Below are 16,240 nucleotides of genomic sequence, written 5' to 3'. Positions count from 1 at the left end.
AGGAACAAGAAACAGGTGATGTCCTTCCTGGGCACTGCAGGGTACTATAGGCGCTTCGTGCAGCACTATAGTAGCCTGGCAAAACCTTTGACGGACCTCACCAGGAAGAAGCTACCCCACATCGTCAACTGGACAGATGGCTGTGAGGGGGCCTTCCAGGCGTTGAAAACAGCACTGTGCAACGCCCCTGTGTTGAAAGCCGTCGACAGCAGTCGACCGTTCTTGGTACAGACTGATGCCAGTGAGTTTGGCCTTGGTGCTGTGCTCAGCCAGGTTGACTCGGAGGACCAAGAGCACCCCGTGTTGTACCTGAGCCGGAAACTTTTGCCGAGGGAAGTGGCCTACTCCACCATCGAGAAGGAGTGCCTGGCCATAGTCTGGGCCCTGCAGCGTTTGCAGCCCTACTTGTACGGTCGCACCTTCACCGTGGTGACCGACCACAACCCTCTGCGCTGGCTAAGCACCATGTGTGGAACCAATGGCAGGTTGCTACGCTGGAGCCTTGCCCTTCAGCAATTTGACTTCACCGTTAAACACAAAGCGGGCAAAGAGCATGGTAATGCAGATGGACTCTCCCGCCAGGGTGAACCCACGGAGGTGCGCATGGAGGCATACCGAGAGGTCCTGCCGCCGTAGCGCACGCCAAAAGGGGGAGGTGTCACGATATGGTATGAAATATCATAAGTTAGTTTTCTTGCTAGCATGCGGGGGCTAAACCCCACCCCCCCCCTCTCTCTGGTTCTCTTTCCTTCCCTGTGTTTCTATCTGTCTGTGTAGAAGAGCTTGCCTTGTGGGGGAGTTTTATTGACGAAAGGTATTTACGACTAGCATAGCTGCAAGAGAAATTTGTGTTAGCAGGAACTGTTAGAGAAACTTCTAGAATCGTGAAAATCCTTTGTTCTGTTTTTGAAAGATATTATGCAAACCGTTTAAGTTACGAACACCAAAATATATCGTCATAATCACACTCGGAGGATCTACGCATCACTATAATCACAGGCATGTAGCTCCATCTGGTGAAGAAGTAGGGATTTCTCAGTCAGTGTGTGTGACAAATAGGACTCGTTTGGTCTCGTCGGAGTGCCCATGGTACTGCGAGATGAGTGATGGGTATGGTGCGATTATTTTATGTTCTGTGGCGAAGTTACGGGCATCAGATATATTTAATGCCCAGTGAGTGATACTGAAGAGGTAGGAGGGGTTGGAAGAGCCAGCCCTTTCTGTGAGGTCACAGCCTGCAGGTTTTAAGTTGCTGGGAGACTTTCAGGAGGCAGATTTGGAGTTTTTCCTGGACAGACCTGAGCACGCCTAATGAGCTGGGACGTGTGGTTGCCTGCAATGCAATGATCTGAGAACATGTGAGTTATCTTTTTCTTCCTTTAATCCTTTTATTTTCATAATTACCTTGTACATATTTGCAATTGTCACATCTTTGTAAAATATTTTTATAAACACTGCCTAAAAATCATTTATGGGGTATATTATTTAATACTAGTTCGTTCTTCCTGCCCTAAACCGTACCCTGTCTCTGAAGGGAATTACGCTACTGTTTTTGGGGGTTTGCTCCAGACCCCTTCAATTGGAGCTGGTGGCAGCGACCGTGTGCCGGCTTTTGGGGGTCCCTGTAGCGACTGTGGCTTGATAATTATTGTTCCTGCCTGAGTGGGAGTAGTTATCGCATCGCTGCAGTGTTCCCAATAGCCAGTACATAGCAGGCAGCGTTTCTGGCGACTAATTACCCCAGGTGCAGTACCTAATCTGACCTGAGAGTAAGGGGGGCGCCAGAGAGCTGCAAGTGTTAAGTGGAACTGTAAGCGGGATAGACACAAATCCCTGCAGTTCATGGTATATTGAAGAGCAGTGGGATACCTAGAATAAGCCCCTGCTGTAAACTAAGAGGTCAATAGCCTCGTGTGTGTTTTTTCATCACATTGTGGCAGTGGAGGGATACCTGGGATAAGCCCCCTGCACATGTGATAGCCGTCTGTTGGTTTAAAGTCACCCCAATCCGTGACATATTGTGGGCAGCGGCTGAGGGATCTTGACAGTCACGGTGTGAATCGTGACAGTGGCTGTGCTGAGTGCGGGTGGCTGTGCGTGGGTGTGCTGAGCGTCGGCGGCTGTACGTGGCTGTGCTGAGTGCCGGCGGCTGTGCGTGGCTGTGCTTAATGCGGGCAGCTGTTCGTGGCTGTGCTAAGTGCCGGCGGCTGTGCGTGGCTGTGGTGAGTGCGGGCGGCTGTGCATTGCTGTGCTGAGTGCGGGCAGCTGTGCGTGGCTGTGCTGGGTGCGGGAGGCTGTGCGTGGTTGTGCTGAGTGCGGGCGGCTGAGCGTGGCTGTGCTGAGTGCGGGTGGCTGTGCGTGGCTGTGCTGAGGGTGGGCGGCTGTGAGCGACTGTGCTGAGTGCAGGCGGCTGTGCTGAGGGCGGGCGGGTGTGCGTGGCTGTGCTGAGTGCAGGTGGCTGTGCGTGGCTGTGCTGAGTGCAGGCGGCTGTGCGTGGCTGGGCTGAGTGCGGGCGGTGGTGCTCAGCTGTGCTGAGTGCGGGCGGCTGTGCGCGGCTGTGCTGAGTGCGGGCGGCTGTGCGTGGCTGTGCTGAGTGCGGGCGGCTGTGCTGAGTGCGGGCGGCTGTGAGTGACTATGCTGAGTGTGGGTGGCTGTGCGTGGCTGTGCTGAGTGTGGTTGGCTGTGCTTTGCTGTGCTGAGTGCGGGTGGCTGTGCGTGGCTGTGCTGAGGACGGGCAGCTGTGAGTGACTATGCTAAGTGCGGGCGGCTGTGCGTGGCTGTGGTGAGTGCGGGCGGCTGTGCATTGCTGTGCTGAGTGCGGGTGGCTGTGCGTGGCTGTGCTGAGGGCGGGCTGCTTTGCGTGGCTGTACTGAGTGCGGGCGGCTGTGCGTGGCTATTCTGAGTGCGGGTGGCTGTGCGCGGCTGTGCTGAGTGTGGGAGGCTGTGCGTGGCTGTGCTGAGTGCGGGCGGCTGTGCGTGGCTGTGCTGAGTGCGGGCGGCTGTGCATGGCTGTGCTGAGCGTCGGCGGCTGTGCATGGCTGTGCTGAGTGCCGGCGGCTGTGCGTGGCTGTGGTGAGTGCGGGCGGCTGTGCATTGCTGTGCTGAGTGCGGGCGGCTGTGCGTGGCTGTGTTGGGTGCGGGAGGCTGTGCGTGGTTGTGCTGAGTGCGGGTGGCTGAGCGTGGCTGTGCTGAGTGCGGGCGGCTGTGCGTGGCTGTGCTGAGTGCGGGCGGTGGTGCGCAGCTGTGCTGAGTGCGGGCAGCTGTGCGTGGCTGTGCTGAGTGTGGGAGGCTGTGCGTGGCTGTGCTGAGTGCGGGCGGCTGTGCGTGGCTGTGCTGAGTGCGGGCGGCTGTGCGTGGCTGTGCTGAGCGTCGGCGGCTGTGCGTGGCTGTGCTGAGCACCGGCGGCTGTGCGTGGCTGTGCTTATGGCGGGCAGCTGTTCGTGGCTGTGCTAAGTGCAGGCGGCTGTGCGTTGCTGTGGTGAGTGCGGGCGGCTGTGCATTGCTGTGCTGAGTGCGGGAGGCTGTGCGTGGTTGTGCTGAGTGCGGGCGGCTGAGCGTGGCTGTGCTGAGTGCGGGTGGCTGTGCGTGGCTGTGCTGAGGGTGGGCGGCTGTGAGCGACTGTGCTGAGGGTGGGCGGCTGTGCGTGGCTGTGCTGAGTGCGGGCGGCTGTGCGTGGCTGTGCTGAGCGTCGGCGGCTGTGCGTGGCTGTGCTTAATGCGGGCAGCTGTTCGTGGCTGTGCTGAGTGCAGGCGGCTGTGCGTTGCTGTGGTGAGTGCGGGCGGCTGTGCGTGGCTGTGCTGGGTGCGGGAGGCTGTGCGTGGTTGTGCTGAGTGCGGGCGGGTGAGCGTGGCTGTGCTGAGTGCGGGTGGCTGTGCGTGGCTGTGCTGAGGGTGGGCGGCTGTGAGCGACTGTGCTGAGGGTGGGCGGCTGTGAGCGACTGTGCTGAGTGCAGGCGGCTGTGCGTGGCTGTGGTGAGTGCGGGCGGCTGTGCATTGCTGTGCTGAGTGCGGGTGGCTGTGCGTGGCTGTGCTGAGGGCCGGCTGCTGTGCGTGGCTGTGCTGAGTGCGGGCGGCTGTGCGTGGCTGTGCTGAGTGCGGGCGGCTGTGCATGGCTGTGCTGAGCGTCGGCGGCTGTGCGTGGCTGTGCTGAGTGCCGGCGGCTGTGCGTGGCTGTGCTGAGCGTCGGCGGCTGTGCGTGGCTGTGCTGAGTGCGGGCGGCTGTGCATGGCTGTGCTGAGCGTCGGCGGCTGTGCGTGGCTGTGCTGAGTGCCGGCGGCTGTGCGTGGCTGTGGTGAGTGCGGGCGGCTGTGCATTGTTGTGCTGAGTGCGGGCGGCTGTGCGTGGCTGTGCTGGGTGCGGGAGGCTGTGCGTGGTTGTGCTGAGTGCGGGCGGCTGAGCGTGGCTGTGCTGAGTGCGGGCGGCTGTGCGTGGCTGTGCTGAGTGCGGGCGGTGGTGCGCAGCTGTGCTGAGTGCGGGCAGCTGTGCGCGGCTGTGCTGAGTGTGGGAGGCTGTGCGTGGCTGTACTGAGTGCGGGCGGCTGTGCTTGGCTGTGCTGAGTGCGGGCAGCTGTGCATGGCTGTGCTGAGCGTCGGCGGCTGTGCGTGGCTGTGCTGAGCGCCGGCGGCTGTGCGTGGCTGTGCTTAATGCGGGCAGCTGTTCGTGGCTGTGCTAAGTGCCGGCGGCTGTGCATTGCTGTGGTGAGTGCGGGCGGCTGTGCATTGCTGTGCTGAGTGCGGGCGGCTGTGCGTGGCTGTGCTGGGTGCGGGAGGCTGTGCGTGGTTGTGCTGAGTGTGGGAGGCTGTGCGTGGCTGTGCTGAGTGCGGGCGGCTGTGCGTGGCTGTGATGAGTGCCGGCGGCTGTGCGTGGCTGTGGTGAGTGCGGGCGGCTGTGCATTGCTGTGCTGAGTGCGGGCGGCTGTGCGTGGCTGTGTTGGGTGCGGGAGGCTGTGCGTGGTTGTGCTGAGTGCGGGCGGCTGAGCGTGGCTGTGCTGAGTGCGGGTGGCTGTGCGTGGCTGTGCTGAGGGTGGGCGGCTGTGAGCGACTGTGCTGAGGGTGGGCGGCTGTGAGCGACTGTGCTGAGTGCAGGCGGCTGTGCGTGGCTGTGGTGAGTGCGGGCGGCTGTGCATTGCTGTGCTGAGTGCGGGTGGCTGTGCGTGGCTGTGCTGAGGGCCGGCTGCTGTGCGTGGCTGTACTGAGTGTGGGCGGCTGTGCGTGGCTGGGCTGAGTGCGGGCCGTGGTGCGCAGCTGTGCTGAGTGCGGGCGGCTGTGCGTGGCTGTGCTGAGTGTGGGTGGCTGTGCTTTGCTGTGCTGAGTGCGGGTGGCTGTGCGTGGCTGTGCTGAGGACGGGCGGCTGTGAGTGACTATGCTAAGTGCGGGCGGCTGTGCGTGGCTGTGGTGAGTGCGGGCGGCTGTGCATTGCTGTGCTGAGTGCGGGTGGCTGTGCGTGGCTGTGCTGAGGTCGGGCTGCTGTGCGTGGCTGTACTGAGTGCGGGCGGCTGTGCGTGGCTATGCTGAGTGCGGGTGGCTGTGCGCGGCTGTGCTGAGTGTGGGAGGCTGTGCGTGGCTGTGCTGAGTGCGGGCGGCTGTGCGTGGCTGTGCTGAGTGCGGGCGGCTGTGCATGGCTGTGCTGAGCGTCGGCGGCTGTGCGTGGCTGTGCTGAGTGCCGGCGGCTGTGCGTGGCTGTGGTGAGTGCGGGCGGCTGTGCATTGCTGTGCTGAGTGCGGGCGGCTGTGCGTGGCTGTGTTGGGTGCGGGAGGCTGTGCGTGGTTGTGCTGAGTGCGGGCGGCTGAGCGTTGCTGTGCTGAGTGCGGGCGGCTGTGCGTGGCTGTGCTGAGTGCTGGCGGCGGTGCGCGGCTGTGCTGAGTGCGGGCGGCTGTACGCGGCTGTGCTGAGTGCGGGCGGCTGTGCACGGCTGTGCTGCGTACGGACAGCTGTGCATGGCGGCGCTGAGTGCGGGCGCTGTGCGTGGCTGTGCTGAGTGCGGACAGCTGTGCTGAGTGCGGGCGGCTGTGCGTGGCTGTGCTGAGTGCGGGCGGCTGTGCTTGGCTGTGCTGAGTGCGGGCGGCTGTGCTTGGCTGTGCTGAGTGCGGGCGGCATTGCGCAGCTGTGCTGAGTGCTGGCGGCGGTGCGCGGCTGTGCTGAGTGCGGGCGGCTGTGCGCGGCTGTGCTGAGTGCGGGCGGCTGTGCGCGGCTGTGCTGAGTGCGGGCGGCGGTACGCGGCTGTGCTGAGTGCGGGCGGCTGTGCACGGCTGTGCTGCGTACGGACGGCTGTGCGTGGCTGTGCTGAGTGTGGGCGGCTGTACTTGGTTGTGCTGAGTGGGTGCGGCTGTGCTTGACTGTGCTGAGTGCGGGCGGCTGTGCGCGGCTGTGCTGAGTGCGGGCGGCTGTACGTGGCTGTGCTGAGTGCGGTCGGCTGTGCATGGCTGTGCTGCGTACGGACGGCTGTTCGTGGTGGCGCTGAGTGCAGGCGCTGTGCGTGGCTGTGCTGAGTGCGGGCGGCTGTGCTGCGTGCGGGCGGCTGTGCGTGGCTGTGCTGGGTGCGGGCGGCTGTGCTGGGTGCGGGAGGCTGTGCGTGGTTGTGCTGAGTGCCGGCGGCTGAGCGTGGCTGTGCTGAGTGCAGGTGGCTGTGCTTGGCTGTGCTGAGTGCGGGCGGCTGTGCACGGCTGTGCTGAGTGTGGGAGGCTGTGCGTGGCTGTGCTGAGTGCGGGCGGCTGTGCGTGGCTGTGCTGAGTGCGGGTGGCTGTGCGTGGGTGTGCTGAGCGTCGGCGGCTGTACGTGGCTGTGCTGAGTGCCGGCGGCTGTGCGTGGCTGTGCTTAATGCGGGCAGCTGTTCGTGGCTGTGCTAAGTGCCGGCGGCTGTGCGTGGCTGTGGTGAGTGCGGGCGGCTGTGCATTGCTGTGCTGAGTGCGGGCAGCTGTGCGTGGCTGTGCTGGGTGCGGGAGGCTGTGCGTGGTTGTGCTGAGTGCGGGCGGCTGAGCGTGGCTGTGCTGAGTGCGGGTGGCTGTGCGTGGCTGTGCTGAGGGTGGGTGGCTGTGAGCGACTGTGCTGAGTGCAGGTGGCTGTGCTGAGGGCGGGCGGGTGTGCGTGGCTGTGCTGAGTGCAGGTGGCTGTGCGTGGCTGTGCTGAGTGCAGGCGGCTGTGCGTGACTGGGCTGAGTGCGGGCGGTGGTGCTCAGCTGTGCTGAGTGCGGGCGGCTGTGCGCGGCTGTGCTGAGTGCGGGCGGCTGTGCGTGGCTGTGGTGAGTGCGGGCGGCTGTGCATTGCTGTGCTGAGTGCGGGTGGCTGTGTGTGGCTGTGCTGAGGTCGGGCTGCTGTGCGTGGCTCTACTGAGTGCGGGCGGCTGTGCGTGGCTATGCTGAGTGCGGGTGGCTGTGCGCGGCTGTGCTGAGTGTGGGAGGCTGTGCGTGGCTGTGCTGAGTGCGGGCGGCTGTGCATGGCTGTGCTGAGCGTCGGTGGCTGTGCGTGGCTGTGCTGAGTGCCGGCGGCTGTGCGTGGCTGTGGTGAGTGCGGGCGGCTGTGCATTGCTGTGCTGAGTGCGGGCGGCTGTGCGTGGCTGTGTTGGGTGCGGGAGGCTGTGCGTGGTTGTGCTGAGTGCGGGCGGCTGAGCGTTGCTGTGCTGAGTGCGGGCGGCTGTGCGTGGCTGTGCTGAGTGCGGGCGGTGGTGCGCGGCTGTGCTGAGTGCGGGCAGCTGTGCTTGGCTGTGCTGAGTGTGGGAGGCTGTGCGTGGCTGTGCTGAGTGCGGGCGGCTGTGCGTGGCTGTGCTGAGTGCGGGCGGCTGTGCGTGGCTGTGCTGAGCGTCGGCGGCTGTGCGTGGCTGTGCTGAGCGCCGGCGGCTGTGCGTGGCTGTGCTTAATGCGGGCAGCTGTTCGTGGCTGTGCTAAGTGCAGGCGGCTGTGCGTTGCTGTGGTGAGTGCGGGCGGCTGTGCATTGCTGTGCTGAGTGCGGGAGGCTGTGCGTGGTTGTGCTGAGTGCGGGCGGCTGAGCGTGGCTGTGCTGAGTGCGGGTGGCTGTGCGTGGCTGTGCTGAGGGTGGGCGGCTGTGAGCGACTGTGCTGAGGGTGGGCGGCTGTGCGTGGCTGTGCTAAGTGCGGGCGGCTGTGCGTGGGTGTGCTGAGCGCCAGCGGCTGTGCGTGGCTGTGCTTAATGCGGGCAGCTGTTCGTGGCTGTGCTAAGTGCAGGCGGCTGTGCGTTGTTGTGGTGAGTGCGGGCGGCTGTGCGTGGCTGTGCTGGGTGCGGGAGGCTGTGCATGGTTGTGCTGAGTGCGGGCGGGTGAGCGTGGCTGTGCTGAGTGCGGGTGGCTGTGCGTGGCTGTGCTGAGGGTGGGCGGCTGTGAGCGACTGTGCTGAGGGTGGGCGGCTGTGAGCGACTGTGCTGAGTGCAGGCAGCTGTGCGTGGCTGTGGTGAGTGCGGGCGGCTGTGCATTGCTGTGCTGAGTGCGGGTGGCTGTGCGTGGCTGTGCTGAGGGCCGGCTGCTGTGCGTGGCTGTGCTGAGTGCGGGCGGCTGTGCGTGGCTGTGCTGAGTGCGGGCAGCTGTGCATGGCGGTGCTGAGCGTCGGCGGCTGTGCGTGGCTGTGCTGAGTGCGGGCGGCTGTGCATGGCTGTGCTGAGCGTCGGCGGCTGTGCGTGGCTGTGCTGAGTGCCGGCGGCTGTGCGTGGCTTTGGTGAGTGCGGGCGGCTGTGCATTGTTGTGCTGAGTGCGGGCGGCTGTGCGTGGCTGTGCTGGGTGCGGGAGGCTGTGCGTGGTTGTGCTGAGTGCGGGCGGCTGAGCGTGGCTGTGCTGAGTGCGGGCGGCTGTGCGTGGCTGTGCTGAGTGCGGGCGGTGGTGCGCAGCTGTGCTGAGTGCGGGCAGCTGTGCGCGGCTGTGCTGAGTGTGGGAGGCTGTGCGTGGCTGTGCTGAGTGCGGGCGGCTGTGCTTGGCTGTGCTGAGTGCGGGCAGCTGTGCATGGCTGTGCTGAGCGTCGGCGGCTGTGCGTGGCTGTGCTGAGCGCCGGCGGCTGTGCGTGGCTGTGCTTAATGCGGGCAGCTGTTCGTGGCTGTGCTAAGTGCCGGCGGCTGTGCGTTGCTGTGGTGAGTGCGGGCGGCTGTGCATTACTGTGCTGAGTGCAGGCGGCTGTGCGTGGCTGTGCTGGGTGCGGGAGGCTGTGCGTGGTTGTGCTGAGTGTGGGAGGCTGTGCGTGGCTGTGCTGAGTGCGGGCGGCTGTGCGTGGCTGTGCTGAGTGCCGGCGGCTGTGCGTGGCTGTGGTGAGTGCGGGCGGCTGTGCATTGCTGTGCTGAGTGCGGGCGGCTGTGCGTGGCTGTGTTGGGTGCGGGAGGCTGTGCGTGGTTGTGCTGAGTGCGGGCGGCTGAGCGTGGCTGTGCTGAGTGCGGGCGGCTGTGCGTGGCTGTGCTGAGTGCGGGCGGTGGTGCGCAGCTGTGCTGAGTGCGGGCAGCTGTGCGCGGCTGTGCTGAGTGTGGGAGGCTGTGCGTGGCTGTGCTTAATGCGGGCAGCTGTTCGTGGCTGTGCTAAGTGCAGGCGGCTGTGCGTTGCTGTGGTGAGTGCGGGCGGCTGTGCATTGCTGTGCTGAGTGCGGGAGGCTGTGCGTGGTTGTGTTGAGTGCGGGCGGCTGAGCGTGGCTGTGCTGAGTGCGGGTGGCTGTGCGTGGCTGTGCTGAGGGTGGGTGGCTGTGAGCGACTGTGCTGAGGGCGGGAGGCTGTGCGTGGTTGTGCTGAGTGCCGGCGGCTGTGCGTGGCTGTGGTGAGTGCGGGCGGCTGTGCATTGCTGTGCTGAGTGCGGGCGGCTGTGCGTGGCTGTGTTGGGTGCGGGAGGCTGTGCGTGGTTGTGCTGAGTGCGGGTGGCTGAGCGTTGCTGTGCTGAGTGCGGGCGGCTGTGCGTGGCTGTGCTGAGTGCGGGCGGTGGTGCGCGGCTGTGCTGAGTGTGGGCAGCTGTGCTTGGCTGTGCTGAGTGTGGGAGGCTGTGCGTGGCTGTGCTGAGTGCGGGCGGCTGTGCGTGGCTGTGCTGAGTGCGGGCGGCTGTGCGTGGCTGTGCTGAGCGTCGGCGGCTGTGCGTGGCTGTGCTGAGCGCCGGCGGCTGTGCGTGGCTGTGCTTAATGCGGGCAGCTGTTCGTGGCTGTGCTAAGTGCAGGCGGCTGTGCGTTGCTGTGGTGAGTGCGGGCGGCTGTGCATTGCTGTGCTGAGTGCGGGAGGCTGTGCGTGGTTGTGCTGAGTGCGGGCGGCTGAGCGTGGCTGTGCTGAGTGCGGGTGGCTGTGCGTGGCTGTGCTGAGGGTGGGCGGCTGTGAGCGACTGTGCTGAATGTGGGCGGCTGTGCGTGGCTGTGCTAAGTGCGGGCGGCTGTGCGTGGCTGTGCTGAGCGCCAGCGGCTGTGCGTGGCTGTGCTTAATGCGGGCAGCTGTTCGTGGCTGTGCTAAGTGCAGGCGGCTGTGCGTTGCTGTGGTGAGTGCGGGCGGCTGTGCGTGGCTGTGCTGGGTGCGGGAGGCTGTGCATGGTTGTGCTGAGTGCGGGCGGGTGAGCGTGGCTGTGCTGAGTGCGGGTGGCTGTGCGTGGCTGTGCTGAGGGTGGGCGGCTGTGAGCGACTGTGCTGAGGGTGGGCGGCTGTGAGCGACTGTGCTGAGTGCAGGCAGCTGTGCGTGGCTGTGGTGAGTGCGGGCGGCTGTGCATTGCTGTGCTGAGTGCGGGTGGCTGTGCGTGGCTGTGCTGAGTGCGGGCGGCTGTGCGTGGCTGTGCTGAGTGCGGGCGGCTGTGCATGGCGGTGCTGAGCGTCGGCGGCTGTGCGTGGCTGTGCTGAGTGCGGGCGGCTGTGCATGGCTGTGCTGAGCGTCGGCGGCTGTGCGTGGCTGTGCTGAGTGCCGGCGGCTGTGCGTGGCTTTGGTGAGTGCGGGCGGCTGTGCATTGTTGTGCTGAGTGCGGGCGGCTGTGCGTGGCTGTGCTGGGTGCGGGAGGCTGTGCGTGGTTGTGCTGAGTGTGGGCGGCTGAGCGTGGCTGTGCTGAGTGCGGGCGGCTGTGCGTGGCTGTGCTGAGTGCGGGCGGTGGTGTGCAGCTGTGCTGAGTGCGGGCAGCTGTGCGCGGCTGTGCTGAGTGTGGGAGGCTGTGCGTGGCTGTGCTGAGTGCGGGCGGCTGTGCTTGGCTGTGCTGAGTGCGGGCAGCTGTGCATGGCTGTGCTGAGCGTCGGCGGCTGTGCGTGGCTGTGCTGAGCGCCGGCGGCTGTGCGTGGCTGTGCTTAATGCGGGCAGCTGTTCGTGGCTGTGCTAAGTGCCGGCGGCTGTGCGTTGCTGTGGTGAGTGCGGGCGGCTGTGCATTGCTGTGCTGAGTGCGGGCGGCTGTGCGTGGCTGTGCTGGGTGCGGGAGGCTGTGCGTGGTTGTGCTGAGTGTGGGAGGCTGTGCGTGGCTGTGCTGAGTGCGGGCGGCTGTGCGTGGCTGTGCTGAGTGCCGGCGGCTGTGCGTGGCTGTGGTGAGTGCGGGCGGCTGTGCATTGCTGTGCTGAGTGCGGGCGGCTGTGCGTGGCTGTGTTGGGTGCGGGAGGCTGTGCGTGGTTGTGCTGAGTGCGGGCGGCTGAGCGTGGCTGTGCTGAGTGCGGGCGGCTGTGCGTGGCTGTGCTGAGTGCGGGCGGTGGTGCGCAGCTGTGCTGAGTGCGGGCAGCTGTGCGCGGCTGTGCTGAGTGTGGGAGGCTGTGCGTGGCTGTGCTTAATGCGGGCAGCTGTTCGTGGCTGTGCTAAGTGCAGGCGGCTGTGCGTTGCTGTGGTGAGTGCGGGCGGCTGTGCATTGCTGTGCTGAGTGCGGGAGGCTGTGCGTGGTTGTGCTGAGTGCGGGTGGCTGAGCGTGGCTGTGCTGAGTGCGGGTGGCTGTGCGTGGCTGTGCTGAGGGTGGGCGGCTGTGAGCGACTGTGCTGAGGGTGGGCGGCTGTGCGTGGCTGTGCTGAGTGCAGGCGGCTGTGCGTGGCTGTGCTGAGCGTCGGCGGCTGTGCGTGGCTGTGCTGAGCGCCGGCGGCTGTGCGTGGCTGTGCTTAATGCGGGCAGCTGTTCGTGGCTGTGCTAAGTGCAGGCGGCTGTGCGTTGCTGTGGTGAGTGCGGGCGGCTGTGCGTGGCTGTGCTGGGTGCGGGAGGCTGTGCGTGGTTGTGCTGAGTGCGGGCGGGTGAGCGTGGCTGTGCTGAGTGCGGGTGGCTGTGCGTGGCTGTGCTGAGGGTGGGCGGCTGTGACCGACTGTGCTGAGGGTGGGCGGCTGTGAGCGACTGTGCTGAGTGCAGGCGGCTGTGCGTGGCTGTGGTGAGTGCGGGCGGCTGTGCATTGCTGTGCTGAGTGCGGGTGGCTGTGTGTGGCTGTGCTGAGGGCCGGCTGCTGTGCGTGGCTGTACTGAGTGTGGGCGGCTGTGCGTGGCTGGGCTGAGTGCGGGCCGTGGTGCGCAGCTGTGCTGAGTGCGGGCGGCTGTGCGCGGCTGTGCTGAGTGGGGGAGGCTGTGCGTGGCTGTGCTGAGTGCGGGCGGCTGTGCGTGGCTGTGCTGAGTGCGGGCGGCTGTGCATGGCTGTGCTGAGCGCCGGCGGATGTGCATGGATGTGCTGAGTGCCGGCGGCTGTGCATGGCTGTGGTGAGTGCGGGCGGCTGTGCATTGCTGTGCTGAGTGCGGGCGGCTGTGCGTGGCTGTTCTGAGTGCGGGTGGCTGTGCGTGGCTGTGCTGAGGGCCGGCTGCTGTGCGTGGCTGTACTGAGTGCGGGCGGCTGTGCGTGGCTGGGCTGAGTGCTGGCGGTGGTGCGCAGCTGTGTTGAGTGCGGGCGGCTGTGCGCGGCTGTGCTGAGTGTGGGAGGCTGTGCGCGGCTGTGCTGAGTGCGGGCGGCTGTGCGTGGCTGTGCTGAGTGCGGGCGGCTGTGCATGGCTGTGCTGAGCGTCGGCGGCTGTGCGTGGCTGTGCTGAGTGCGGGCGGCTGTGCATGGCTGTGCTGAGCGTCGGCGGCTGTGCGTGGCTGTGCTGAGTGCCGGCGGCTGTGCGTGGCTGTGGTGAGTGCGGGCGGCTGTGCATTGTTGTGCTGAGTGCGGGCGGCTGTGCGTGGCTGTGCTGGGTGCGGGAGGCTGTGCGTGGTTGTGCTGAGTGCGGGCGGCTGAGCGTGGCTGTGCTGAGTGCGGGCGGCTGTGCGTGGCTGTGCTGAGTGCGGGCGGCTGTGCATGGCTGTGCTGAGCGTCGGCGGCTGTGCGTGGCTGTGCTGAGTGCCGGCGGCTGTGCTTGGCTGTGCTGAGTGCGGGCGGTGGTGCGCAGCTGTGCTGAGTGCAGGCAGCTGTGCGCGGCTGTGCTGAGTGTGGGAGGCTGTGCGTGGCTGTGCTGGGTGCAGGAGGCTGTGCGTGGTTGTGCTGAGTGTGGGAGGCTGTGCGTGGCTGTGCTGAGTGCGGGCGGCTGTGCATGGCTGTGCTGAGTGCCGGCGGCTGTGCGTGGCTGTGGTGAGTGCGGGCGGCTGTGCATTGCTGTGCTGAGTGCGGGCGGCTGTGCGTGGCTGTGTTGGGTGCGGGAGGCTGTGCGTGGTTGTGCTGAGTGCGGGCGGCTGAGCGTGGCTGTGCTGAGTGCGGGCGGCTTTGTGTGGCTGTGCTGAGTGCGGGCGGTGGTGCGCAGCTGTGCTGAGTGCGGGCAGCTGTGAGCGGCTGTGCTGAGTGTGGGAGGCTGTGCGTGGCTGTGCTTAATGCGGGCAGCTGTTCGTGGCTGTGCTAAGTGCAGGCGGCTGTGCGTTGCTGTGGTGAGTGCGGGCGGCTGTGCATTGCTGTGCTGAGTGCGGGAGGCTGTGCGTGGTTGTGCTGAGTGCGGGCGGCTGAGCGTGGCTGTGCTGAGTGCGGGTGGCTGTGCGTGGCTGTGCTGAGGGTGGGCGGCTGTGATCGACTGTGCTGAGGGTGGGCGGCTGTGCGTGGCTGTGCTGAGTGCAGGCGGCTGTGCGTGGCTGTGCTGAGCGTCGGCGGCTGTGCATGGCTGTGCTGAGCGCCGGCGGCTGTGCGTGGCTGTGCTTAATGCGGGCAGCTGTTCATGGCTGTGCTAAGTGCAGGCGGCTGTGCGTTGCTGTGGTGAGTGCGGGCGGCTGTGCGTGGCTGTGCTGGGTGCGGGAGGCTGTGCGTGGTTGTGCTGAGTGCGGGCGGGTGAGCGTGGCTGTGCTGAGTGCGGGTGGCTGTGCGTGGCTGTGCTGAGGGTGGGCGGCTGTGACCGACTGTGCTGAGGGTGGGCGGCTGTGAGCGACTGTGCTGAGTGCAGGCGGCTGTGCGTGGCTGTGGTGAGTGCGGGCGGCTGTGCATTGCTGTGCTGAGTGCGGGTGGCTGTGCGTGGCTGTGCTGAGGGCCGGCTGCTGTGCGTGGCTGTACTGAGTGTGGGCGGCTGTGCGTGGCTGGGCTGAGTGCGGGCCGTGGTGCGCAGCTGTGCTGAGTGCGGGCGGCTGTGCGCGGCTGTGCTGAGTGTGGGAGGCTGTGCGTGGCTGTGCTGAGTGCGGGCGGCTGTGCGTGGCTGTGCTGAGTGCGGGCGGCTGTGCATGGCTGTGCTGAGCGCCGGCGGCTGTGCATGGATGTGCTAAGTGCCGGCGGCTGTGCGTGGCTGTGGTGAGTGCGGGCGGCTGTGCATTGCTGTGCTGAGTGCGGGCGGCTGTGCGTGGCTGTGCTGAGTGCGGGTGGCTGTGCGTGGCTGTGCTGAGGGTCGGCTGCTGTGCGTGGCTGTACTGAGTGCGGGCGGCTGTGCGTGGCTGGGCTGAGTGCTGGCGGTGGTGCGCAGCTGTGTTGAGTGCGGGCGGCTGTGCGCGGCTGTGCTGAGTGTGGGAGGCTGTGCGCGGCTGTGCTGAGTGCGGGCGGCTGTGCGTGGCTGTGCTGAGTGCGGGCTGCTGTGCATGGCTGTGCTGAGCGTCGGCGGCTGTGCGTGGCTGTACTGAGTGCGGGCGGCTGTGCATGGCTGTGCTGAGCGTCGGCGGCTGTGCGTGGCTGTGCTGAGTGCCGGCGGCTGTGCGTGGCTGTGGTGAGTGCGGGCGGCTGTGCATTGTTGTGCTGAGTGCGGGCGGCTGTGCGTGGCTGTGCTGGGTGCGGGAGGCTGTGCGTGGTTGTGCTGAGTGCGGGCGGCTGTGCGTGGCTGTGCTGAGTGCGGGCGGTGGTGCGCAGCTGTGCTGAGTGCGGGCAGCTGTGCGCGGCTGTGCTGAGTGTGGGAGGCTGTGCGTGGCTGTGCTGGGTGCGGGCGGCTGTGCGTGGCTGTGCTGAGTGCGGGCAGCTGTGCATGGCTGTGCTGAGCGTCGGCGGCTGTGCGTGCCTGTGCTTAGCGCCGGCGGCTGTGCGTGGCTGTGCTTAATGCGGGCAGCTGTTCGTGGCTGTGCTAAGTGCCGGCGGCTGTGCGTGGCTGTGGTGAGTGCGGGCGGCTGTGCATTGCTGTGCTGAGTGCGGGCGGCTGTGCGTGGCTGTGCTGGGTGCGGGAGGCTGTGCGTGGTTGTGCTGAGTGTGGGAGGCTGTGCGTGGCTGTGCTGAGTGCGGGCGGCTGTGCGTGGCTGTGCTGAGTGCGGGCGGCTGTGCATGGCTGTGCTGAGCGTCGGCGGCTGTGCGTGGCTGTGCTGAGTGCCGGCGGCTGTGCGTGGCTGTGGTGAGTGCGGGTGGCTGTGCATTGCTGTGCTGAGTGCGGGCGGCTGTGCGTGGCTGTGTTGGGTGCGGGAGGCTGTGCGTGGTTGTGCTGAGTGCGGGCGGCTGAGCGTGGCTGTGCTGAGTGCGGGCGGCTGTGCGTGGCTGTGCTGAGTGCGGGCGGTGGTGCGCAGCTGTGCTGAGTGCGGGCAGCTGTGCGCGGCTGTGCTGAGTGTGGGAGGCTGTGCGTGGCTGTGCTGAGTGCGGGCGGCTGTGCGTGGCTGTGCTGAGCATCGGCGTCTGTGCGTGGCTGTGCTGAGCGCCGGCGGCTGTGCGTGGCTGTGCTTAATGCGGGCAGCTGTTCGTGGCTGTGCTAAGTGCCGGCGGCTGTGCATTGCTGTGGTGAGTGCGGGCGGCTGTGCATTGCTGTGCTGAGTGCGGGCGGCTGTGCTGGGTGCGGGAGGCTGTGCGTGGTTGTGCTGAGAGCGGGCGGCTGAGCGTGGCTGTGCTGAGTGCGGGTGGCTGTGCGTGGCTGTGCTGAGGGTGGGCGGCTGTGCGTGGCTGTGCTGAGTGCCGGCGGCTGTGCGTGGCTGTGGTGAGTGCGGGCGGCTGTGCATTGCTGTGCTGAGTGCGGGCGGCTGTGCGTGGCTGTGTTGGGTGCGGGAGGCTGTGCGTGGTTGTGCTGAGTGCGGGCGGCTGAGCGTGGC

This window comes from Ranitomeya variabilis, chromosome 4, assembly GCF_051348905.1.
Source record: "Ranitomeya variabilis isolate aRanVar5 chromosome 4, aRanVar5.hap1, whole genome shotgun sequence".
Taxonomy (NCBI): domain Eukaryota; kingdom Metazoa; phylum Chordata; class Amphibia; order Anura; family Dendrobatidae; genus Ranitomeya; species Ranitomeya variabilis.
The sequence above is the reverse complement of the archived record's forward strand: the minus strand, read 5'-3'. Positions refer to the sequence as shown.